This window comes from Euprymna scolopes, chromosome 40 (genome assembly GCF_053919585.1).
Source record: "Euprymna scolopes isolate OS-2025 chromosome 40, ASM5391958v1, whole genome shotgun sequence".
Taxonomy (NCBI): Eukaryota; Metazoa; Mollusca; class Cephalopoda; order Sepiida; family Sepiolidae; genus Euprymna; species Euprymna scolopes.
In genome coordinates, this window is record NC_136521.1 from 13,626,548 (window position 1) to 13,654,196 (window position 27,649).

The 27,649-nt window shown below is 39.3% G+C and overlaps 2 protein-coding genes across 3 annotated transcripts in view; one reads left to right on the forward strand and one right to left on the reverse strand.

Annotated features, from left to right (window-relative positions):
* The window catches only part of LOC145265378 (uncharacterized), a 51,121-nt gene extending 36,507 nt beyond the window's left edge, over positions 1-14,614 (reverse strand). Inside the window, exon 1 of the mRNA XM_080121170.1 lies at positions 14,536-14,614. The gene's annotated coding sequence lies outside the window, so the exon portion shown is untranslated. The remainder of the gene's footprint in view (positions 1-14,535) is intronic.
* An 11,333-nt stretch (positions 14,615-25,947) lies between these two features.
* The window catches only part of LOC145265379 (neuroglian-like), a 148,089-nt gene continuing 146,387 nt past the window's right edge, over positions 25,948-27,649 (forward strand). For both annotated transcript variants that reach the window (XM_080121171.1, XM_080121172.1), the window contains exon 1: positions 25,948-26,071. The gene's annotated coding sequence lies outside the window, so the exon portion shown is untranslated. The remainder of the gene's footprint in view (positions 26,072-27,649) is intronic.

Below are 27,649 nucleotides of genomic sequence, written 5' to 3' on the forward strand. Positions count from 1 at the left end.
GATGAGTGCCACTCCCTCAGTTACTGAAAGACCATATGCTCAAAGATGACTTTTCAGTCCTGGCAGCAACTTACACACCCTCAAGCAGATATGACACTGAAGACAGTCATTGGTTTGGCTGAAACTAACAGCAACAGAACCCCTATTATAATGTCTCTTAGTTTTGTCCCTTTAACAGTTATCTCCCTTGGCCGGACATTTTTCTTATAGAGTTTTCCCTGACTTAACACTGACAGGTTGACCGGTGTTTTGTCCCCTAATTCTAGCTGCCTTTCTAGCCACATGGCTCGATTTTTTTATCTCCTATTATCCTTCGCCGTTTTAAGCCATCTCCAGTAAGAAACATTATTTATCCCCATCTTAAAAACACTTTTTAATACCTTAATGTTATTTTTTTATATTATTTCATTTTAGCTACGAACTTTGTTTATTATTTTTTTTTATCCATGTGTTCGGCCTTATTTCTAGCTGTCATTGATTTCCTTATGCATAAGACTCCACGATTCAGCCCTTTTATAACCTCGTTCTGGACTTTTTCTCTTTGTATTCTGAACAATGGTATGTTTTGTTTCTTTCATTTTTTTACTCTATCTACCCTCAATAAACCTGTTTATTGGATTTCCTGTCTTCAGAGTTTTGATTGCTAGTACGCGTTTAATGTTAACTGTTCAAGGATCGTATGTTTCTAATCAAATGCATCCTGGAGACAGTAACGAAACCTGGCTTGGACAGCAGAGCCTGGTCACAGATCCAAAGATCTCTGTGATTGAGTGGCAAGGTTTGGCATTTCCTACATGCTCTCTTGAGCTTTGCTTGGTCTAGCTTGGGTACTTCAAATTGTTCTGCACCCCTGTCTATCAGTGTCCTCCACTGCTTGCGATCATATGCTAGGGACTTCTAACTGTCAACAGGAATATGAAAGCTCACCTATCACAAAAATGTTTTTTGTGCTTGTGCTGGGGTCTTTTGCCAAGAAGGAGCTCGCCATAAAACAACTGTTTTGGGAGTTGATAGTCATCAAGCCAGACAAGATGACCCGCCCAACGCATCTGGTTTTTAATAACATTGGCCTTCGGGTCAAGATCAAAGTGTAGTATCTGTTCTTCAGATGCTGCACTTAAGATAATTTGTACCAGTCAATAGAGGGGAAACCCTCTATACTGGGACAATTATTATTTTTGGTAACCAGAGTGCCCCCTTTTTGCCTACTTTTAGGGGAGCTGGTTTTTACCTCACATTAAAAACGGCCTTGTGCCTAATTTGCTCAGTGGGGGAGCAAATAAATACCATCTGTTCTTCAGATGCTCAAGCTTCTTCGCAAGAAGAGGGACCTCCGTGGGCTTCGAGCCAAGATAAACATTTGCTTAAAGTAAAGATCAGATGCGATTGGAAGAGGTTGCCTAGAGTGGAATTTGACAAGAGGTGGGTGCACAGCACTAGTTTGTGCATCCGTCGAGGAGCCAAGTTTCAATACGTGTTCCCTCCTTAGGCATGGCATGGGCGGTGCTGGGTCCTACGGAACCCATCCCGCCTAGGTTAGCATTTTAAGTTCAGTAAAGTAACTCTTGACTGGTGGTACAAATGAGATCCTGTTCCTGATTTTATTTTTTGGTATTAGAGAACCTCTGAGTCTGCCCAACCCCCCTGCTCCTCATCTTTATTTTCTGATGCCCCCGGTCATCCCCCTACTCAGAGGTCACCTTCCTACCCCCTCCATCCGTTGCTTTATTTTCTCCCACCTCCATTAAGGCGACTTCCCCAAACCCCATTAGGGATGCTCTGCTTGTTTTCGGTTCCCCGGAAAACAGTGGGGGATCTAGCCACATAGAATAGTACAGGGGGGTCTTACTAACAACACATTAGTAGTTTTTTCTTTATTTTTGAAATGAACACTTTCATTAGTTTTTTCCCACTCCACGAACATTTTACGCCAATTAATTCAAGAACTCTTTCTAATGAAATCGAACTTTATTTTCTCACACATACACACACACACAAAAAAAAAAAAAAAAAAAAAAATGCACACACAACATACAGAAATGAATATACAAATTGTAAATAGTTAAATTTTACATTGAACGCTGGGGTTATTAGTTAGATTAGGATCCACAGAGTGATTGAGGTATTTTGGTAAATGTTGCCAGTCAAGAGTAAGACTTCAAAGTCTCATCTGTTACATAGTCAAAAAGACCCTGTACCCTCCCCCTCCCAATTTCTTGTAGGGCCTTGTGCCTAATTTTGTTGAATTGAATTTTTTGTTCGTTTTTTATGTTCAATTTTTTCTTTCTCAATAAAATATATAAACAAGATCAAAGTGTAGTATCTGTTCTCTCAGTTACTAAACTTTCCGCCACCGGGCTTTCGGGCTAGGTTAAGGTGTTTTCATACTAACTTTCGTTAGCAAGGACCGACCCCCTCCTTTGGGGAGTCAGGACCTAAAGGACCGACTCCACATTTGTGGGAGCTTGGACCCGGAAACCGATCCCCTTTTTTGGGAGACTGGAATCTCGGGACCAGCACCACTAGCTGGTAGTTGAGACCTGCTTTTGTTGTTTTTTTTTTTGCATGCGTTTTTTCTTCGTTCCGGTCTCTTCCCTCTAGAGACAGGGGATGGTCTAATTCCTCCACACTTAATTGCCTGAGCAGCACTCTGACCTGCCAGGCCCAAACTTTGTCTATCTTCGCTGCTCTCCCAGTGGATCGAGCAGACAGGGTTCTCTTTCTCGCTTCCGTTGGGGTAAGTTAGTGGGTAGGGTGACGTGGGGTAGGGCGGGTGCTTCGTTTCTGCTCCCCTCTGTGGGCAGGGATGCCTATCCCCTCTCTCTCTTAATTGCGACGCGGCACTCTGACCCGCTAGCACCCACTGCGTCTTTCTTCTCTGCTCTCCCCCCTCGCGGGGGGATCTGAGCTGCTAACCCGACATCCCCGTGAGGGGAAGTCAAAAACTCTAATTTCTTCAAAGTCCGCTCCTCCCCCTCCTCCCCCTCCATTCCCCTGGGTTTTCTTTTCCCCCACTACACTTTGGTCCGCGCCAGCGGCCAGTGCAACTGCCACGATGCCAGGCAGGAGGGGTACGTCACCCCAAATGCGCAGCATCTCAACTGCGAACGACTCCCTATGTGAGGGAGCTGATGCATCTCCCGGCGAGACGGCGCCAGGAAACAAGGTAGGGCCCCGGCGCGCGGCGACCTTGGAAGAAAGCGGGAGGGTAGGGCCGCAGCCCGCGGCGACCCCCCAAAAAGCACCTACAACCGCTCCCCACGAGGGCAACCCAGCGGAAAAAGCTGCCGTTAAGTCACTAGCTGGGGAAAGTGCAGAACCCAGCCAATCAGCTGCACCCCAGGACGGCAGAACCAAGGGAGGAAGACCGGGGAACCCATCCCCCGCTCCCCCAAAGGGCGACTCCCCAACAGGAAAGGAGGAGAACAGCACCGCGGACCAAACCGAGGCGCTGGATGAAGATGTAATAGCCTCCATCTGCTCACTATTCGGCGGGGAAGACAGTGATTGGCCCCCCAACACTCCCCAAGAGGACCAAATACGGAAAAAGGGTGACTCTCCGGCCAGTGGTAACAAAAGCAAGCTGGAAGGAGAGACACCCTTGACAGTACCCACCAAGGCTCCAGCTGGGAACACGGCACCAGAAGGGGAGACATCTCCATCCCCCAAGGGGACAGCCACCCAGCAAAGGAAGAAAATAAGAAAGGGGAGCGGCCCGGAAAGCAAACCAAGCCAGGACGAAACAACGCCAAAGACACAATGGCCTACTTTGCCTGGTAACGGCCCAGTTCCGAAACCAAAAATGCCCATAACAAGAGAGAGCCCCACAACACCAGCTACGCCCCCCAACCCGAGTCCAGCTGACACCCACCAGGATGGAGGACCGGCATGGGGCCCCAAAGAGCAGCAAGGGAAGTTGACGCCCGAAGACTGCAGAGCACTCTTCGACTCCACTTACAAGGAGTATACCCAGGGGAACAACATCCAACCCCTCCCGGGTCAAGTGGAAGTTCTGGAGAAAAGAGTGCTCTCGCTGATAACTTCAGACACCAAGACAAGGGGTCTGACGGGCGTCAACAAGGACACCATGATGAACGTGTTGCTGGAGCAGAACATTCCCGCCAACTACATCTGTAGAAGGAGTTACGCACAGTGGGATGTTCTGCTCCCCACCTCCGAAGACGCAGTCAGGCTGTCCAGGACCTGCCTTCAGAGCAGGAACATAAAGCTCCAACCCATCTATATGAACAAGAGGAGAGCAAATGTTTCTGCTCTAAACGTCCCCTGCTATATGGAGGCCAAACAACTGGGGGCTATCCTAAGCCAGTATGGAGACGTAGAGGAAGTCACCCCGGTCCGCGGATTAAGAAACATCATGACCGGGGACTACAAAGTACAGATGGTCCTGGACAAGGCTGGATTCTACGCCATCCCAGCCACACTCAAGTTCGGAGAGTGGACACTCTCCCTTATAGTGGAAGGAAGGAGGCCTCATTGCTGGCTGTGCACACAACAAGGGCATATGGCGAAGGACTGTCCAAAGAGGAATGGAGGGAAGAAGCCCACAAAAGCGGCGGGAACAAGCGTGACAACAAATCAAGCCGCTGCTCCCGCGCCGGCCGCAAATCCTCCAGAGGCACCGACAGGCTGGGTGACGGTCGTAAAGAAAGGCAAGATCAACAAACAGCCATCCTTGCAGACAGTCACCCAAGACCAAGAACAACCGAAGAGCGAGACGGAGAAAATGGACACACAGACACCCTCCTCCTCAAACAAGAGGAAACTACCAGAATCTAAGGAGGAGGCCGCGTCAGAGGCAGAGGAAGAGACAACAACAGTCACTATGGCCCTGAGCGCAACAGAGATCAGGAGGGCCAGGAGGAGGAAAAGCCGCAAGACACGCGCAAACCCTCCTACCCCCACTGAGACTGAGAAGGACTCCCTCGCAACAACAACACAGGATGAGCCCCCTGTGATCCCAACACCCCAGCAACCCGAACAACCTTCCCCCTCTCCTATAAAGGCCCCAAGAAACTCTTCCCGCCCCTCATCCCGTGACAGGAGCCAAAAAGAAGAAAACGAGCAGGCTACCCCCTCCCCAAGCGCTCAGCCTCCCCATCAACCAAAAGAGGTCCCCTCCCCCACTCCCAAAGTCCGCACTGAACGGACCAAAAAGCTCCCCTTCCTGCCAGGAAGCAGGATTTGTGAAACAGACCCTCTCCAACCGGCTCCGGACCTTAAAGGACAACAGAAGGTCCGGTACAATAAACTCAAAAACTTTGAAAAAGTCGGTGGAGACCTAGTAACAGACCCCACTAAATTCAAGGACGCTCCCTTGTTGACCACTTTCGTTAGGGTCAACAAGGACGGTAGGACTGGAGGAATGTGGGCAATGATTAAGGCAGCGAAGAATGCGATCCCAGGCCAGCAGCTGGTGGATAGGGACCATCCTTCACTGACCAACATTTTCTTTAAATGTGAGGGTAGAATCCCCATGTATGTACACCCATCGCTATACAGGGCACTCAAACTAACCTTCCCCCTGGACGTGGGGGGCGTGGCCAAGGATGGATCACCTTCATCGGATTTACTTACCGGCAGCCTTGGCCAGGCCTGCCATGTCCTCACTGCCCAGGATTTCAGACCCGTCTGTGACAGTGCTTGAGGTAAGTGATCATGTCTTTGAACTTGGCTACATTGAATGTGAGGGGCATCAGGTGTCGAAGCAAGGCCTCGCGCGTTGTGAGAGACTTGGTGTCCCTCAAGGTAGATATTGCCGCTATCCAGGAGACCCACTTTGTTTGTGACGCGGATTGTCAGGTGCTGGTAAACGATTACGATGTCTACTCAGCATATGGCAATACCTATAGTCGTGGAATCTCCTTGCTAGTGAGTCGCACCCTGTCAGCGTCGGTGAATGTTGTTCACGCAGGCGAGGACGGGCGGGCGCTTGTTGTTGATGTTGCTGTTAATTGTAGTGTTTTTCGGATTGTTGCTGTTTATGCTCCCAATGTTGCTGTAGAGAGGGCAACCTTTTTTCGACGGTTGGAGGGCTTCTTAGTGGATCCGGAACGGTTAGTTTTAATGGGGGATTGGAATGCAATCCTTGATCCCAAAATAGATAAGGTCGGGGGGACTAGCGGGTCGGCGTGGTGTGACAGCAGTCTGTCTGACCTGATGGCCTCGTGCGATCTCGTCGACAGATTTCGTCTGGATCATCCGGGGCGGGAGATGTGGACGTGGCATCCTGTAGTGCCTTCCCATCCAAGCACTTACTTGGATCGGATGTTAGTTAGAAGAGGCGATGTAGACTTCCTATCTTGCCCCACGTTCCACTTGCTAGGACACTCGGACCATAAACTTGTTATGGCCCGTTTGAGCTTAAGTGCTAGGCCTAAACTGGCCGGATACTGGAAGTTCAACAGCACCTTGTTGGAGCTGGAGGACTACCGGTTGAAGGTCACTGAGCTAATTCAGCGGGCTTTAGTGGGGGCGGTTACAGGGAGTAAGTGGTGGGTTAGTCTCAAGGCCAAAATTAGACGCTTCTCTGTCCAGTATAGCCAACGCCTCGCGATAGATAAGGCTAAGGCAAAGAAGCGTTTAGAGGATAAGCTGACCCGGGCGGTGGAGGGGGGGGGACCCCCTAGAGTTAGCACTAGCTAAACAAGATCTCAACCGCTTGGCTAGCGAGCGGTATGAAGGTCAAGTAGTTAGGGCTAGGTTAAAGAAAGTTTCTAACGAGGCTGTGAATGTTGACGCTGTTGAGCGTAAGGCTGCTTTAAGGCGCGGTTCGGATGGGTACATTCGTAAAGTACATAACCTGGAAGGACACCCCTTAGTATCGACTCGGGAGATCTGCGAGGGGTTTCGGGAGCATCTATCGGTGCGCTTCACCCAACTACCCGGACTCAGGGTTGATGAGTTTGGCAGCTATTTGGCTGACTCGCCCCGCCTCACGGCGGCTCGGGCGGCTAGCTGTGATGGTCTTATTACTGAACATGAGGTCATTACTGCGTTGAAGCAGGTCGGCTATAACAAATCCCCGGGGCTTGATGGTTTACCCTACGAGTTTTACTTGAGGCTGTCGCCCATGTTGGTCCCTATTCTGAAGGATATGTTCAACCATTGGTTTGCCCAGGGTTCCATCCCTGGACAGGTGACCAAGGGTGTGATCACATTGCTGAGGAAAGGTCAACGGCATGGTGGGAGGGAAAACTTTGATGATTTTAGGCCCTTGACTCTGCTAAACACAGAGTTAAAGATTTTGGCAAAGATTCTTGCGAATCGCTTGCAGGTTGTCATCACTGACTTGATCGAACCGGACCAGACTTATGCTGTGAAGGGGAGATCGATTCAAGACAATTTGCACTTGATACGCTCGATCATAGAGGGGACAGAAGACGACGCCGAAGCCGCGCTGATCAGTTTGGATCAGTCCAAGGCATTCGATAGAGTCGACCATCGGTTCCTAGGATCTGTGCTAGAGGCCGCCGGATTTAATCCGGACTTCCGCAAGTGGATCTTTGTTCTGTATGACAGGCCGACGGTAGCGGTGCAGATCAACGGTAAGCTGTCGGAGTCATTCGCTGTCTCTCGGTCGGTGCGACAGGGTTGTCCGCTGTCGCCTCTGTTGTATGTCCTGGCGTTGGAACCCCTCCTTCGCAAGTTAAGGGACGAGGCGGCTACACCAGTCCTGCGCGGAATAGCTCTCCCTGGAGGCACACGAGCCAGGGTTTCCGCGTTCGCCGATGACGTCACCGTGTTCGTGTCTTGCCTCACGGACGTTCAAGCGGTGGTCGAGGCGCTCGCTCGATACGAAGAAGTAACAGGGGCCATCTTCAACCGTAGCAAGTCTGTTGGCCTGCGGTTGGGGGCCTGGACCGGGGTAAACTCGCTTCCAGGTATTTTCAGCTGGACCGATGGACCGGTCCGCATTCTCGGTGTCTGGTTTGGACCGGGACTTCAGCTGGAAAAGAATTGGTCGGAAGTACAGTCTAAGGTCAAATCGTCAGTAAAGACTTGGATTGGAAGGAAATTGTCCTTGAAGGGTCGGGCGGAGGCGTGTGCTACATACGTCTTTCCGCTCATCCTTTACCGTTTGTCTGTACTTCCTCTCCCTGCAGAACAACTAACCCGCTTACAAGGGCGCCTCGATTCACTTTTGTGGAACGAGGGTAAGCATTATGTCTGCAGAGAGGTCTGTGTTCAAAATCCGAGCGAGGGAGGCCTGGGTCAGCCCAGTCTCTTGTGTCATAGAAACGCCGAGAGATTGGCTTTCCTGGGTCGTTCGCTTGAAGGAGACGCTCCTTGGGTCCCTGTGGTTGAGAACTCGTTTCCCAACCTCAAACCCAACCCTTCGGTAGAAGGTCGTCGTAGACCGAAGGGGGAGTCCAAGTTCTTCTCCGAATGCCGAACCGCTCTTAGAGCTTTGCCGGGGACCAATGTCCTCGATCAGCCAAGGAAGAAACTGTATCGGGATTTAATGGAGGGGACCGCGAAGGATCCACTTTGTAGGCGGATGGGATGGTCGATGGAGATTGTCCGTTCTCAATGGCGTTGGGCGCCGGGACGGGAGATTCTGAATAACTCGGAATTCTCCCTGACTTGGCGACTGGTCCGAAATGCGCTGCCCCTCTTCGACGTACTTTTCCGGTATAAAGAACATACCAGCCGCTTCTGTCCGTGCTGTGACGAACGCGAGCCCGAAACAATCGAGCACGCATTTTTTAGTTGCAGCCGGATACAGCCCCTATTAAGGTACGTCGAGGGGGTAACAGCTCGCATCGATGCCGAGTGTCTGCTCGATCTCGACGTAGGAACTTTTGTGTACAACATGGAGCCGCCGTTCCCCAGGGAGGAAAGTTTGGTTTTCCTGGCGATCCTAGCAGTAGCGCGCATGACCATTCGGATCGCGCGCCTCAAGTTGGTCCACGAAGGGACATCTGTTCCTGATCGGGATCTGATCGTTTACTTTAAACATTTGCTTAAAGTAAAGATCAGATGCGATTGGAAGAGGTTGCCTAGAGTGGAATTTGACAAGAGGTGGGTGCACAGCACTAGTTTGTGCATCCGTCGAGGAGCCAAGTTTCAATACGTGTTCCCTCCTTAGGCATGGCATGGGCGGTGCTGGGTCCTACGGAACCCATCCCGCCTAGGTTAGCATTATAAGTTCAGTAAAGTAACTCTTGACTGGTGGTACAAATGAGATCCTGTTCCTGATTTTATTTTTTGGTATTAGAGAACCTCTGAGTCTGCCCAACCCCCCCTGCTCCTCATCTTTATTTTCTGATGCCCCCGATCATCCCCCCTACTCAGAGGTCACCTTCCTACCCCCTCCATCCGTTGCTTTATTTTCTCCCACCTCCATTAAGGCGACTTCCCCAAACCCCATTAGGGATGCTCTGCTTGTTTTCGGTTCCCCGGAAAACAGTGGGGGATCTAGCCACATAGAATAGTACAGGGGGGGTCTTACTAACAACACATTAGTAGATTTTCCTTATTTTTGAAATGAACATTTTCATTAGTTTTTTCCCACTCCACGAACATTTTATGCCAATTAATTCAAGAACTCTTTCTAATGAAATCGAACTTTATTTTCTCACACATACACACACACACAAAAAAAAAAAAAAAAAAAAAAAAATGCACACACAACATACAGAAATGAATATACAAATTGTACATAGTTAAATTTTACATTGAACGCTGGGGTTATTAGTTAGATTAGGATCCACAGAGTGATTGAGGTATTTTGGTAAATGTTGCCAGTCAAGAGTAAGACTTCAAAGTCTCATCTGTTACGTAGTCAAAAAGACCCTGTACCCTCCCCCTCCCAATTTCTTGTAGGGCCTTGTGCCTAATTTTGTTGAATTGAATTTTTTGTACGTTTTTTATGTTCAATTTTTTCTTTCTCAATAAAATATATAAACAAGATCAAAGTGTAGTATCTGTTCCGGCAGATGCTGCACTTAAGATAGTTTGTACCAGTCAATGGAGGGGAAGCCCTCTATACTGGGACAATTATTATTTTTGGTAACCAGAGTGACCCCTTTTAGGGGAGCTGGTTTTTACCTCACATTAAAAACGGCCTTGTGCCTAATTTGCTCAGTGGGGGAGCAAATAAATACCATCTGTTCCGGCAGATGCTGCGCTTAAGATAATTTGTACCAGTCAATGGAGGGGAAACCCTCTATACTGGGACAATTATTATTTTTGGTAACCAGAGTGCCCCCTTTTTGCCTACTTTTAGGGGAGCTGGTTTTTACCTCACATTAAAAACGGCCTTGTGCCTAATTTGCTCAGTGGGGGAGTAAATAAATACCATCTGTTCCGGCAGATGCTGCACTTAAGATAATTTGTACCAGTCAATGGAGGGGAAACCCTCTATACTGGGACAATTATTATTTTTGGTAACCAGAGTGCCCCCTTTTTGCCTACTTTTAGGGGAGCTGGTTTTTACCTCACATTAAAAACGGCCTTGTGCCTAATTTGCTCAGTGGGGGAGTAAATAAATACCATCTGTTCCGGCAGATGCTGCACTTAAGATAATTTGTACCAGTCAATGGAGGGGAAACCCTCTATACTGGGACAATTATTATTTTTGGTAACCAGAGTGCCCCCTTTTTGCCTACTTTTAGGGGAGCTGGTTTTTTACCTCACATTAAAAACGGCCTTGTGCCTAATTTGCTCAGTGGGGGAGCAAATAAATACCATCTGTTCCGGCAGATGCTGCAAGCTATGACTAGCTATGACTAGCAAAGACCAGATGTGGGGGCAACCCCACATGCCTGACCATTAACCAGCTCCCATTTCCCACCTCTCGGGAGCTGGTCCCCTTTTTCCCTTCCCCCTCCCTTCACTCCTCACATTAAAAATCGGCCTTGTGCCTAATTTGCTCGGTGGGGGAGCAAATAAATACCATCTGTTCTTCAGATGCTACACTTCAATTTTTTGTTCTCTGTCAGTGGAGGAGAAATTCTTCACGACTGAAACAATTTTTATTTTTGTTCCTTTTCTCCACGTTAAAAAACGACCCTGGTGTCTAACTCTGTCCCGTGGGGAGGCATTGTAAATAGGAACAATAGAAGCAATATTTTGGCCTTATTATGACATATGTATCAAGGAAAAAACTATCCCACTTTAAACCAAGCATGCGTCTCAGGCAGTGCTGATGAAACTTCTCAAGCAGTTCTGCATGTGACCGGTACAAGGTCCATGTATCAGAGGCATAGAGTAAGAATGGCACTGCATATGTTTGATATACTGACATTTTAGTTGTCAGAGTTAGATCACCATCAGACCAGACTCTATCTTGTAACCTTCCAAATGCGCCTGATGCCTTGCTGATTCTCGGTCTTATTTCTGCATCAAGAGTGCCATCATTTGGTAAGGTACTACCAAGGTATACAAAATTTTTTACAACTTCAAGGTGTTTTCCATAGATGAAGATATCAGGTTCCACATACAGATCATCAGGAGCGGGTGTGTAAATGAGCTTAGTTTTCTTAATGCTAACTGTCAGTCCGAAGCAGGTTCAAGCATTCGTGAAGAGATCTGTCACTAATTACATATCAACTGGGGAGTGTGTCACCAGGTCAGCATCATCAGCACACACACACATATATATATATATATATATATATATATATATATACGAGCAAACAATTAATAAAACATGTTAAAAACCCTTTGAAATGAGTTAAAAACATTTAATCTGAAAAGGAAACACTAGATAAGTGGATAGTCCTTAATTCGTGGAGTTTCGAAGAAATACTTTCCTTCTCATCAGAGGGTAGGAATTAGCAAAATGCGGGATCGTATTATAAGCTCTATCTCCTATTTGGTTTTATCGAGCTTTTACATCTGGCTTAGATAACTTTATAAATATTAATTCTTTAATATTTATAATATACTTTAATTTTACCATCTTGGATCATTTTGGTAAATTTAATTGTAATTTTTATTTTATATATATATATATACACACACACACACACACACACACACAGACACACACACACACACACACACAGACACATATATTGGTAGCCAAATTGAATATTGAAATACTCATATCTTTGGTTCCATGGGATGAAACTACATGAAAATATGCAGGCTTTTTGCAAGATTATCATACTATTCTATGGTTAAAATTTTATGACAGTTGGTAAAAAAGAGCCTATATTTTCAAACCAATAAAATATGCCCAAATTTGCCTACATTTGTATATATAGTGTCCTGGCAGGCAAGCTTTAGTTTTGCTGCTTTGGGATGAATTTTGCTTGCTTTCTTTTTGCTTGGTTGTCTCCCCTGTGGCCTTGCCAGGTCACTGATATATATATATATATATATATATATATATATATATATATATATATATAGCATTCATCAAGTTGCGTCTGTATTTGTTTGCAATCTCATGTCAGCTTATATTTGGGGTTGACAATGAATGCCCTGGAAAAGTCACATCTGATTAATGTTTACCAGTTTTAAAATATTCAAACTAACTTGTCTCTTTTTTGGAATGACAGAATATTTTAAAACTGGTAAATAACAATCAGAAGAGACTTTTTCAGGGCATTCATCATGAAGTCCAGTTGAGATGATATTGTAACCAAACACGGAACTTACACTAACTTTCTTTGAAATTTTTTTAAGAAACTGTTTTGTCGATCTTTATCACTGTCACCATTATAGATTTATTGGGGGATAAAAACGTATAATTTCAGGACCAGGTCAAGAATACTTATTATATGACAGGGAGGATCTTATACGAAATGGGTGAGAATACTAAACGGACCCTATAGTACAATTGAGCAAAAAGTGGGTACTTCTGCAGTTTACGAACTGTGCTATTTTTTAGACAGCATTTTAAAATTGAATTCAATTTTTACGATATATTTTGCTTATTAAACTGTTAGTTAAAAGTAACATGGCTTCCCTTTGCCTACGTTAAGAATGGATTTCTAAAATATAACATTATTATTCCAGCACGAACCGTAAACTGAAAAAGTACCCTTTTATTTATTAAATGGGTTTGTTTTACAATCCACAGAGGTACGAAAAAGTGGTAAAAAAACACACACACATATGTGACAAATAAATGTTATCAAAGACAAGATAAGTTACTCTTCTACCTATCTGGAAAAGTATTTATTGGGTTCACTCATTTTCAAATGTTTAATCGGTTCGAAAAACATAAAGTGTTGAGCGTTCGATGAGAACAAGAAAAATGGCCGCGAATTGACACCTAAGTATTTAAAGTTTTGATAATGACTTAAAACTGAAAAAATATACAAAATATTGAAAAAGTACCCTTTTACTGGGTTTGTATTACTGTACACATAGATTCGAAAAAGTTGTCAAAAAACAAATATATAACAAATAAATGTTATCAAAAGCAAGATAAGTTACTTTTCTACCAAACTGGGTGTATTTTTCGTGTTTTTATTTAATGTAACATGTTTATTCAGCTCGAAAAACATACATTGTTTACCGATGTATTGGAAAATTCAAAATGGCGCCCGACTCTCTCTTTAACACGGTAAGTTCTGGAAAAGGTGTTATAAATAATAAACTAGAAAAATACTATTAAAAAACTACCGAATATATGTCAACTTATGCCACGGTAATATATATTGAGTGAGTTTTTAACAGTATTTTGTCTAGCTTTATATTTATAGCACCTTTTCCAAAACTTACCGTGTTAAAGAGAGAGTCGGGCGCCATTTTGAATTTTTCAATACATCGGTAAACACTGTATGCTTTTCGAGCTGAATAAACATGTTACATTAAATAAAAACACTGAAAACATATCCAGTTAGGTAGAAAAGTAACTTATCTTGCCTTTGATAACATTTATTTGTTATATATTTGTTTTTTGACAACTTTTTCGAATCTATGTGTACAGTAATACAAACCAGGGTTTCTAAATAATGTTATTTCAGCACGGACCGTAAACTGCAATGGTACTCTTTTTGTTAGTTGAAAGTACAGAATAGTTAACAAAGCCTCTCACACAAAATTTGGTTAAAAACATAACGGAATTTGTGTGAAAATTAAACGCTCCCCATAGTACGCTTTAACGCCCTAAGGTGGCTGAGAACGATCACAAAAATAAATTAAAAGTTCAATTTTCAAAATTAAAAAAAAAGGTATGAGTTTATTTATTTATTATTTTTTTTTTCAGGACAAGAAATAAAATTTAAAACCAAGATCCACTTCTATCAAAAATTTTAAACGAAAAAGGGAGATATTTCAATTGTTACTATGCTAAAATTGAACCTTGTTTTTTTTTTTTCTGTTTTTTTTTTTAATGTTTATGTTTCAACATACTTCCTTCTTTTCCTGTGTTCACACGCGAGGCTATTTTTTAAAAGAGAAAATTCTAATAATTGTTAATTAAAAAAAAAAAAGAGTTCGACTTTCATTAATTTTTGCACCCAAAACAAGGAAAATAATTTTTACAGAAATTTTGAAAAAAGAAAACAAAGAGAAAAAAAATGAGAAACTGGGTCTTGCTTATTTCTTTCTTACCTGTGTCGGCCATGTTGAACTAATAAGGATTGAGAAGGGGAGGGGGACAGGTGCTTGGTGTCAGGTAAGATATTAAAAAACTAAAAAAACAAACAAACAAAAAAAAAAACAAAAAAAAACGAGGCCACTACCTTTTATTAGATTCTTTTTTTGTTTGTTTTGGGTTAGACTAGGTGTGTCCTGATTAAATAGAGGAAAAGCAAACACTAAATAAATTTTTCTTTAAATTACAACCGGGGGGGGGGAGAAAGAGAGAGAGAGAGAGAGAGAGAGAGAGAGAGAGAGAGTAATTCAAAATTTAAAAACGCTTGTATTTTCCATGAATAACGCACATAATTTTTTTATTGTGTAAGTGTTGGGTCTTCTCGCTTCTTCGGCTGCTTAAGTAAAAAATACCAGTCGACAATTTGTTCTCGGCAATCAGCCCAGCCCCAACAGGTTCGAACTAAGGTATTTCGCCTGAGAAGTAGAAGTAAAGTACCTAAGAGCTTCAGTCTTCACCCTTCCAAGTCTTTCCACCCGGCTTTCAAGTGAAGTATGCTTATTGCCTGAGACTCTCTGACTGGGGAATGCCAATGGGGCTGTCCAGGCAATGTTTGCTAGGTCAGTGGGCGTTAACTTGACTTTCTCCCACATTCCGATCTTGTTCCACAAATTCCTGAGCTGGAGATGAAGTAAATAACTATCTAAAATGAGCCAACCCTTAATCATTTTCATAGCAGTCGAGAATACGCCAGTCTTGACAAAAAGTAGGTCATTGTGGCATCATCCGGCCCTGCTATGTCGGATTGAGATATAATTCTGTGCAGTTCTAGGAGGTTCACTCTCTCAGGCTTTACCTTCTCGCGCTTTGAGAAGGGGTTTGTTTATTCCTAATCTCCTCAGGGGTCCTTACCAGGGAATGCCAACAGGGCTACCCAAGAATTGTTTTGTAGGCCAGAGTACTCTTTATTTAGAGTACTGGTTTTTCAATCCCCAATTTCCAAGCTTGTGTCACATCTTTCGGCAGTAGTTAGGAGAGAAAAATACTAGCAACGCCCTTAACAATCAGTTTGACAATGGCTTAATTGCTGTAGGTCTGAGATAGATGATTCTGCTCAGTCCCAGGAGGTCTATTACCTCCTTCCCAGGCTTTACCTTCTATCTGAGGAGGGAGTTAGTTTATGGCTAATCACCTGGAGTGCCATTACTGGAAGCTGCTAAAATATTTTTTGTAAACTAGTGCACTTTCACCTCGTGTGCTAGCTTTTTATAACTCCACTTGACCTGTCTATCTCCTGCAAAAGCGATGACTAATACTCAGGAGGCCACTCTGCTCGGCATTACTTCCTCCTTAGAGAGGGCTGTTGATGATAAATTTGTAGAGTAATACCCTCAGTTAAATACCCCCCACCGCCCCCAAAAATTGATATTCTACTTTTTTAGGCGATTACGTGTTAACACCTTACAAAAAAACCTGGTAAAAAGAAAAAAGAAGAAAAAATACAATCATTTTAGAATTTAGAGTGGGGGAAACAATTTCATATTTAAATTGAAGGATGCTCCATTTCTATTCTTTTTTTTTTTGGTCCGTTGATTATACAGTTTTACTACTAATTTTAAGTTTTATCAACAAGGTTGTAAAACAACATGTAATTGCCTAAAAAGTAGAATCCCCCCGCCCAAATAAAAAAAAATGCACAGAATTTATTTCCTATAGAAAAAAATTAACTGACCTAAAACTTTAGATTTGTATGGAAATGGGAAATCACTTTATGTTTAATTTATTTGTGAAGTTGACCCCCCACTCTAAATTTTAAAATAATGGTGTCTTTTTTGTCTTTTTGACAAATTATTGATATGTAATTGACTAAGAAAATGTAGAATACTTTAACCAGGATTGGAGTCTACCCGACGAACTTGTTAACTCTTATTCTCGAGTGGCCTATGGGCCTTGATAAGCCATGACTTGTCAGTGAAACACGAAAAACAGAAAAAGAATCATCCTATCTCTCATCTGCAGGCGCAATATCAGTAAAGCGATTCAGATTACGCAGGTTGGTAAGCTCCAGGTAACAAGTAATCAAAAGGCTGGTGCTGTTCAACACTGGCAAAGTCACTGCTTGCATTGAATACAGTGTCACCGGGAAAAGTATACCACACAAAAAACTTCCAGTGGGGAACAAACAAAAACCATCTTTTCTTAAAAAAAAAAAAATTATTCCTTCATCATTGAAGTTCGTCAGTTTCCGTAAGATGTTGTTGCGGGAGTTGCATGTCGGATCTTTCTGGTTCGAGATAAAGGATGTAATTATATGTGGTTATCTATATATTAATACGATAGTGTGTTCTTTTGTGTATCACGCTGACATCTTTCTCCCTCCGAGTGAATGTCGTTTTATTGTTTTGACCTTTAATTTCTTGTAATAAATAATTTTACCAAGAATTCTTTATAACTTTTGGTTTCGGTTTCGATTATAGTTAATGGCACTACAAGTCATCTATTTTTTTTTATAAATAATTTTACTAAGAATTTTTCATAAGTTTTGGTTTCGGTTTCGATTATTGTTGAAGGAAATTAATATATATATATATATATATATATATATATATATATATATATATATATATACTAGCATGGGTGTCCGACGTTGCCCGGGTACTTGGAGATGTATGTTGAGCAAAAAAAAAAAAACGGTCAATTTTTTTAACTTTGACGCCTATTATAACCCCTTAAAATTTATTGTTTTGGGCTCAAATAAAGTTATTAAGTTAGATCCATGTCCAAGGAAAAATTCAAGTATTTAGACCAAAAATTGTCGGAGGAGTTTGGTAGAGTTCTCAAAAGTCAAATCGTTGAACTTTGACCCCTTAATCGCCAAATTTCTGGCCGAAAACCGATCACATCGATTTTCCCAAATCTCAGTACCCTGTATATCAAATTTCGAGTCTGTAGACTAAAAATTGACAGAGTTATTGCATATGGAAATGTAGACACACAGACAGACAGACACTTTCACTTTTATACATATATATATACTTGGTGATAGACTTGCTATCCTCACTCTTGCCCAAACCTATTCTCCGAAGATAGAGCCGTCTCTCGTTGTCATTTTTTTTTTTTTACTTAGGAATCACCACTTATCAAGGCCCAGAGGCCACTCGAGGATAAGGGTTAATGGGTATACATTAGTCAATGTGATTATAGTGTAGTGAACATAAGTAGTGGGAATTTTGTAAATTGGATTACTAAGGCAGATAGTTCATCAAGAACGTGTTTACATTGGACTTGAAGGCAATCAGAAGAGAGTTCCACAGGCATGCAGTTCTAAGAAAGAAACTGTTTGTGGAATCTACATTTAGGTCTAGGCACAGACAAGGAGTGTGGAAAATTATTGATAGTAGTTTCAGCCAGACGAGTGTTTTTTATGAATGTTTGGCAAGGGGGGACCATAGATTGAAGCTCAGATGAGCACTTGCCATCAAAATAACAAAAAAGCAGAGGCAGGCTCGCAATGTTGCAGGTTGCAGGGAAGAGAAAAGGACATCTCCCACTAAGCTATATAGTCTATTTTGATCTCTGTCAAGGCAGGATAAGCTGCTTCTAGCAGCTTCTGCCCAGATGTGGCAACAGTACTCCATTGTTGGCTGTACCTAGCTTTTATATAGGTAGAGAATTGCATCAGGAGTGAGATATCTACTGGAGCAGTAGAAACGAAAAAGTTCCATGTGTTTCAAACCTCCCACTGCTTCAATCAAACTTCTCACTGTTGTGGCAAACATGACCGATCCTCAGTTCTGAAAGTTCGTCATTGATTGGGGAATGTATAAGAATTTTACCAACATACCTCCATAGCAGATTCAGAACCTCCTATACAGTTGTTGTGAGGATTCCGTTTATGACAGTGTCAAACAGCGTTTTTGAACATGCCAGAAAATGAAATCCTTGAGGCAATTGAATCCATGATTATGGTATGCTGTTCATCGCATGAATTTTGACAACTTCACTCAAGCTGAAAATGAACGTTTGAAGGACTTTTTAGTTCATATGCGATCACTTGCAGTGGATTATGAATTTGCTTGTCCTAGATGCCATTTTGACATGTCTCCGATCAACATCAGGAACCACTTTATCCGTGGAATCAACAATACAACTCTCCAAACAAACATTTTGGCTAAGGCTAGTTAGTTGCTAACCATCGAAGATGTTATCAAGCATGCAGAATCCTTTGAAGCAGCGCTCAGAGATCAGTCTCAGCTCAGCCAGTTATCTGTTATTTGTGCTGTTAGACCAGTATTCAGCTATCGTAGAAACAAGTCTCGACAACTCAAATCACCACAATCTTCCCAAGGGTGTGGTAGTATTGCCCATGGCATATTTGGCCCCCTCCCCTCGCCATATACATTACCCCACCTGGGGTAAGATTTGTTCGGTGTGCAGGAAACCAAACCACTCCAGTAATGTAGGCAGATTTCCACAAATAATGTCCGAGAGCAATACTCTGATAGCTTATGTCCAGCTCGATAAAGACACTGACCTCTACACTGCCCTTTCCGTTAGCTGTGGAATCAAGACATCGATTCAACCAGATATAATTGGACAACAATCTGCTGTTCTGGACATTTTTCCTGATAGTGGTGCAAAAAAATACCAGCCGACAATTTGTTTTCGGTAATCAGCCCAAATGGTTCGAACTAAGGTATTTTGCCTGAGAAGTAGAAGTACCTAAGAGTTTCAGTCTTCACCCTTCCAGGTCTTGCCACCCGGATTTCAAGTGAAATTTCCTGAGACTCTCTGACTGGGAAATGCCAATGGGGCTGGCCAGGCAATGTTTGCTAAGCCAGTGGGCATTGACTTGACTTTCTCCCACATTCCGATCTTGTTCCACAAATTCTTGAGCTGGAGATTAAGTAAATAACTATCTAAAATGAGCCAAATCTTTTTGATAGCAGTCGAGAATATGTCAGTCTGGACAAAAAGTAGGTCATTGTGGCATCATCTGGCCCTGTTCTGGCCCAAAACAGTTGAGACAAATGGGGCTTGGTGAATCCTAGTTGCTTCCTTTTTATGACAATTGGTAAAAAAGAACCTATATTTTCAAACCAATAAAATATGCCCAAATAGACATGTAAAGTTGAGGATGAGAGTTGACAGCTGTGGCCAGCATGCGGTTGGAGGAAGAGGAAATTTGACCAGGCTAGATGGACATGTGGTAGCGAAAGCCTTTTTAAGTGGTGTCAAGAGTAAAGGTAATAAATGCTTTTGTTAAAAAGAAAAAATGTTGACTCAGATTTATTTATTTCAGTTTTATTTTTATGAATTACTAAAGTAAAGTGTAATGGCAATGTTATTTAATTATTATAGTAAAAAAATAATTATGACAGCCCCTTTAAGAAATTCGTTTCTTATTGTTGAGCACTTTCAGTTGAATTAAAAAAGTCGGTCAATTTAGCTCTTATGCTTAGATCATCGTATAACGATTTGATCACTGTCTGCCTGACGTAATGAACATTTAAATTAAAATGTTTAAAATTCAACGCTATTTCACACGGTTAATAGTAGCCGAATGGATACGGCTTCCGCTAATCGAGCCAGAGATGTCTCGTGTCGCGGGGTTCGAATCGTTCGACTGGTAGTAATCGTGACACCCTGCACTGAAGAATCCCGAAAGGATGAAACACTAGTGTCTGTAGGTATTTAATTATTATAGTAAAAAAATAATTATGACAGCCCCTTTAAGAAATTCATTTCTTATCGTTGAGCACTTTCAGTTGAATTAAAAAAGTCGGTCAATTTAGCTCTTATGCTTAGATCATCGTATAACGATTTGATCACTGTCTGCCTGACGTAATGAACATTTAAATTAAAATGTTTAAAATTCAACGCTATTTCACACGGTTAATAGAAGCCGAATGGATACGGCCTCCGCTAATCGAGCCAGAGATGTCTCGTGTCGCGGGGTTCGAATCGTTCGACTGGTAGTAATCGTGACACCCTGCACTGAAGAATCCCGAAAGGATGAAACACTAGTGTCTGTAGGTATTATTATAGTAAAAAAATAATTATGACAGCCCCTTTAAGAAATTTGTTTCTTATCGTTGAGCACTTTCAGTTGAATTAAAAAAGTCGGTCAATTTAGCTCTTATGCTTGGATCACCGTATAACGATTTGATCACTGTCTGCCTGACGTAATGAACATTTAAATTAAAATGTTTAAAATTCAACGCTATTTCACACGGTTAATAGTAGCCGAATGGATACGGCCTCCGCTAATCGAGCCAGAGATGTCTCGTGTCGCGGAGTTCGAATCGTTCGACTGGTAGTAATCGTGACACCCTGCACTGAAGAATCCCGAAAGGATGAAACACTAGTGTCTGTAGGTATTTAATTATTATAGTAAAAAAATAATTATGACAGCCCCTTTAAGAAATTTGTTTTTTATCGTTGAGCACTTTCAGTTGAATTAAAAAAGTCGGTCAATTTAGCTCTTATGCGTAGATCATCGTATAACGATTTGATCACTGTCTGCCTGACGTAATGAACATTTAAATTAAAATGTTTAAAATTCAACGCTATTTCACACGGTTAATAGTAGCCGAATGGATACGGCCTCCGCTAATCGAGCCAGAGATGTCTCGTGTCGCGGGGTTCGAATCGTTCGACTGGTAGTAATCGTGACACCCTGCACTGAAGAATCCCGAAAGGATGAAACACTAGTGTCTGTAGGTATTTAATTATTATAGTAAAAAAATAATTATGACAGCCCCTTTAAGAAATTTGTTTCTTATCGTTGAGCACTTTCAGTTGAATTAAAAAAGTCGGTCAATTTAGCTCTTATGCGTAGATCATCGTATAACGATTTGATCACTGTCTGCCTGACGTAATGAACATTTAAATTAAAATATTTAAAATTCAACGCTATTTCACACGGTTAATAGTAGCCGAATGGATACGGCCTCCGCTAATCGAGCCAGAGATGTCTCGTGTCGCGGGGTTCGAATCATTCGACTGGTAGTAATCGTGACACCCTGCACTGAAGAATCTCGAAAGGATGAAACACTAGTGTCTGTAGGTATTTAATTATTATAGTAAAAAAATAAATAAATATATATATATATATATATATATATATATATATATATATGTATATATATATATATATATCGACACAGCCCAATAAAAGAGTAATAAAAATTGAACATTCCAATGAATAGTAGACACTTACACGCTTCCACCCCTTGGAAACACTTCAAATGAACTACGAAAATGCTATTTTTACATCTCCAACACATTTGAAAATAATTTCTGACGAGGACACTTCACAGAACGTCTGAAACGCGTTACAAACGATTTCAATGATTTAAAAACATTATTACAATGATCTAAACATAATTTTCAATGAAAAACCAAGACACGGAATAATAAAATAATGTTAAAAAATACACATTGTTGGTGACTACCCCCTTATTTAAATATATATATATATATATGTATATATATATATATATATATATATATATATATATATATATATATATATATATAACTACTTCATTTACTCACACAAATTTAATATACGAAAGTATAGATTTATGCGTAAACTTTAAGTATTTACTTCAAAAGTGCTCAATACGTAGGTAGAGCTAGTTAGTAATTTATAAAATATATATGGCGATTAAGCTACACTGAATATTCTGCGTTTCATCCACTGTAGGATTCGTCAGGCTTATGGTATATTCATATATATAAAAAAAAAAAAAAAGGAGGGAAAAGATCTACCTTAAACCACTAACCTAGTTCTAAAACAGATCCTTTGTTCGATAAAATGCATGCCCATTGGCTGATAGGAGGTGGCGCGGTGGATACTAGAAAGCTGATTGGCTAACTAGAAATCCTCAACATATATAAAAACAAGAAGCAACCACAAAATTCGCGCATAAGCCTGACGAATCCTACAGTGGATGAGACGCAGAATATTGAGTGTAGCTTAATCGCCATATATATTTTATAAATTACTATATATATATATATATATATTTAGTAATGTGATTGATAATTTAAAATTCAAATTAGAATAAAAAATTAAAAATCTATTTCAGAAGAAGGATCAACAATAAAGTCAATAATTTGTACGATCGTTTCGGAAACAATGTTTTTATTGTGATAGACATTAAGTCACGGACAATAATGTTGACATATATTTTTTTTTAAATAAAGTCTCCTCATCAGCAAAAGTATTGGGTGTTTTTTTTTTTTTAATATGTAAAAGACACCATAAATAAACCTAGCAATTTTTTTTAAGTAAGGCAGATGTATCTGAAAAAAATTAAAATAAAAAGGAAAATATTTACTTGTTAAAATTTATAAGCAAAGTAATATGGGTTGAGAATAAAAAAATAGAATAAAATTATAAATCTGAATTTGGCTTGAATATAAGGTTATAATAACATGTTTTTAATAAAAGTTAAGAATTATATATATATATATATATATATATATATATATATATATATATATATATATATATATATATATATATTTACCTTTTAATTGTTCGCCTTTTGAAAACCGTAATTATCGTCAAAGCATTCATTTGGATGTTGACTGTTGCTTATGAATGCAGGAAATGTTGAATTTTCAAAATATGATTACTTAATTTAATCACATAAATACATGTTAAATATGCAGATATTTTCCTGTCAAAATGCACTTGTGGAGGATGATGTATCAATTTTAGCTTTACTGGTAATTTAAAATCAATAAATATTTATTATTTTATCATTTATTGCCAGAAATGAAAGATTTTGGTTTAAACAAAATCAAATAAAAAAAAAAAGACAATTGAAAGAATTGTTTTGGCATCAAGAAATAGTCATCAATTTTTTGATTCCGATACTGATTCCGATACCAATACCCCCAAATCTTCCGATTTTTCTGATTTTTCCGATTCCGATTAATTTTCCTAACACTAATATATATATATATATATATATATATATATATATATATATATATATATATATATATATATATATATATCCCTAAAACATCTGGCCTTGATGGAAGGGAAACTAAAACTTGTTACTATGGTTTCAAATGATCTGAAATAACAGCAAGGAGATTCTTGATTCCGAATATTTTTCATATGTTATATCTCTCCTCTTTTGGAAATAGGCTACAATTATGAATACCTCCAGTATCAAATAATCCTTATACACTGTGAAATTTATTTTATGTATGAAAATCGAAGAAGGGAGATATAACATATGAGAAATATTTGGAATCAAGTTTCCTCTTGCTGTTATTTCAGATCATTTAAAACCATAGCAGCAAGTTTTAGTCTCACTTCATAAAAGCCAGATGTTCTGGGGAAATATCAGATATTTTGTAATTTATATGCAAAACTAGGAAAACAAATGACTATGATTGAAACATTTTATGGCTGTAAAAATGCCAAAAATAGGCTCTGAATGATGGATGATCCACTTGATGTGCGAACTTCAGGGAAAATGTCACATAGCCCACTATACAATTCAGGTCATTAGCTTTCCAATGAGCCCTCATCTGTTAAATTACCTTGAAAGAATTTTCATGCAAGCTGAAATATTATACGTGGTTCGTTTTTATATTTTTTTTTGCATATCCAACATTTTTTTCACTTGTTTTTCTTCGCAATTTATGACTACAATAAATTTCGGTTTTCACTTTATGCCTTAACTAGCAAATTCTAGCATTGCTACAAATATAATTTGCTGATTTCTTTATGTCCTCTGATGAGAAGAATAACAAGATTAGCATTCTTTGAAACTCCACAGAATAAGGACTTTGTAAATGGATTTTTGGAGTATTCAGTCGAACAATAAATTTTGATTGTAAAGTTCAACTTATAGTTTTAATTTTCTTTCTCTTGTGTGTGTGTATATATATATATATATATATATATATATATATATATATATATATATATACGAGTAAACAGGTAATAAAACATGTTAAAAAACACTTTGAAATGAGTTAAAAACATATTTAATTTGAAAAGGAAACACTAGATAAGTGGATAGTCCTTAATCCGCAGAGTTTCGAAGAAATACTTTCCTTCTCATCAGAGGGTAGGAATTAGCAAAATGCAGGATCGGATTTTGCATGCAAAAGTATTTGATGAACAACAAGTAAGTCAAAGATCTTACTTGATAACAAAAACGTGAAGCAGAGGGAATATGGTGAAGAAAAAGGTGATTACACATGAATGGATAGTCTGGTGGAAGATAAATAATCCAGTGACAGTGATATATATATATATATATATATATATATATATATATATATATATATATTATTATTATTATTATTATTATTATTATTATTATTATTAAATACCTATAGACACTACTGTACTGTTTCAGTCTTTCGGAAATCTTCAGTGCAGCTGCAGGGTGTCACGATTAACACCAGTGAACCGGTGACAGAGCAAGGACCATATCCATTCGGCTACCGTTAACCGCGAGAAATGCTGTTGAATTTTAAACATTGATTTCATTAAATGTTTTTAATGTCAGTCAGAGTGATCTAATCATTATATGACGATCTGCGCATAAGAGTTAAATTGATCGACTTTTTATTTCAACTGAAAGTGTTCAACGATAAGAAACGAGTTTCTTTAAAGGGGCTGACATAATTATTGACTATATATATATATATATATATATATATATATATATATATATATATATATATATATATATATATATATATATATATAATTAAATAATAATTATTTGTCCAATTCAGTCAATATCACGGTAAGATATATTGGGTTTTCTAGCAGTATGTTGTATAATTCTTTTTTTTATTTTTAAGTTATTATAAAAACTTTAAATATTTAGATGTCAATTCACGGCCCTTTTTCTTGTTCTTACTTAAAGCTCGACATTATATGTCTTTCGAACCGAATAAACGTTTTAAAGTGAATAAAACCACTAAAAACTTTTCCAGATAGGTAGAAGAGTAACTCATCTTGCCTTTGATAACATTTATTTGTCACATATTTGTGGGTTTTTTTTGTTTGTTTTTTTTTACCACTTTTTCGTACCTCTATGGATTGTAAAACAAACCATAAAATTAAAAAAAAAAAAAATAATAATAAAATACAATCAAATAAATCAGGATTTTTTTTTTTCTGTTTCAGAAATTTGGTTTTCATTTTGTGTTGTTTGCTTTTCGGCTGTTGTCGTAACTCGTTACCGGAATTTCCCGAACTGATATCTTCCGCTGGGGCGGAGGGGAAGGGGGAAGCTATATATATAATTAAAAAAAAAAAAAAAAATGTTTATGCATTTTTATTTATTTTATTTTATTTTTTTTAAACAGATTCTTTAATTTCTTTTAAATATTCAAATTTAACGAATTGTTTTTCTCTCTACCCCATCAAACATAAAAAAAAAAAAAAAAAGAAAAAAAAAAAAAAAAAAAGGTGTGTCGGTCGGTTCCCCTTTAAAAAAAAATCAACTCTTAAGCGAAGTTTTCATTTTGGACGGACATGATTTTCCGCCATAACAGGTAAACCATTTTTTTTTAAAAAAAGCTTTTTAAATATTATCTTAATTTGACGACGATAAGTAAAAAACGAAAAAACAACACCAAATAAATATCAACATTTTAATATTAAGGACAGGTGTGAATGTTAATACTCTCTAAACACACCTGTAGTTTCTGTTTTTTTTAGGTCAACCACCAATCAGGTAAAAAGTAGGAAGTACAGGTGGTTGTTTTATTTATTTATATATTTATGTATGGTTTTTAAACTAAATACGAATAATGATTATAAAACTAAACAAAAATTGTTTTAAAATTAAATTAGGAAAACTAAAATTTATTTTTAATCACGAAACATTAATAATAAAAAAAAAAAACTTCAATAACGCCATTTTTTTTTTTTTTTTTTTTTTTTTTTTTTCCAAATAAACTTTTAACTTGACATTCTTTTTGAAATCATCTTATTTTAATGGAAATGTTATTGTATTTAAAGATAAAATCAAATCTTTACATTCAGGGATTTTATTTCTTTATTCTACTTTTGTTTGGTTTCACACACGCAGAAAGAAAGAAGGGGGTACTATGTAATTTTGGTACTGCGCTGAAATACGTTATTTCAAAAGCCATTCTTAATGTGGGGAGGGTCTTTTTTTTTTCTTTTTTTTTTTTTAAACTATTCTGTGCTTCCACCGAACAATTTAATAATCATAAAAAAAATGTCACGAAACTTGAATTTAACTTTAAAAATAGCGCGGTACCAAAAATATATAAGAAAAAAAAAAAAAATTGTCCTAGAAAGTTTCTTTTGATTTCTTGGTACTTGTACAGTTTACGAACCATGCTATTTATTTATTATGATTATTATTATTATGACTGAACTGAACGAGAATCACCCCCTCCCTATAATTAGGTTGGAGTGTTTATTCGGAAAGCCGTTCTTAACACCGGGAGGTTGAGAGGGAGGAATTTATACTACGCTGGGTTAGGTTGTAAAAAATATCAAATCCAGAATACCGGTTAGGTACTTGTACAGTTTAATCAAGACAGTCAAAAATGAAAATATCGAAAAAAGGTTATATTGTACGTATCCGTTTTGAACTGAAGATCTCCGAAAAAATTTTAATTTAATTTGATCAAGTAGTTTTGTTTTTACAGCAGAAAAACACGTTTTTATGAGAGCGCGTTGAAGCCAGCAGCCATTAAATTGTACGTATCCGTTATGGAATGAAGTTCCCTGAAAAAAAAAATTCACTTAATTTCATCAAGTATTTTTTTTTTTTTTTTTTTACAGCGAAAAAACAATTTATGATACCGAGCAAAAGGTTCGATTTTTAGGAAGAAAAGCTAGTATTAAAGATTGGGAGGGAGTGTTGGCACTTTGACTGAGTTATCTCCCCGTGGCGTTTCGAACATCCAAACAAAAATTAAAAAAAATGCAAGATGTCTGCCTTCAACGTGTTGTCATAAAAACGTATTTTTCCGCTGTAAAAAAAAAAACAAAAAACAAAAAAAAAACTAAATCAAATTAAGTGATTTTTTTTTTTTCTTGGAGATCTTCAATTCAGAACGGATACATACAATATAACCTTTTTTCGATAGTTT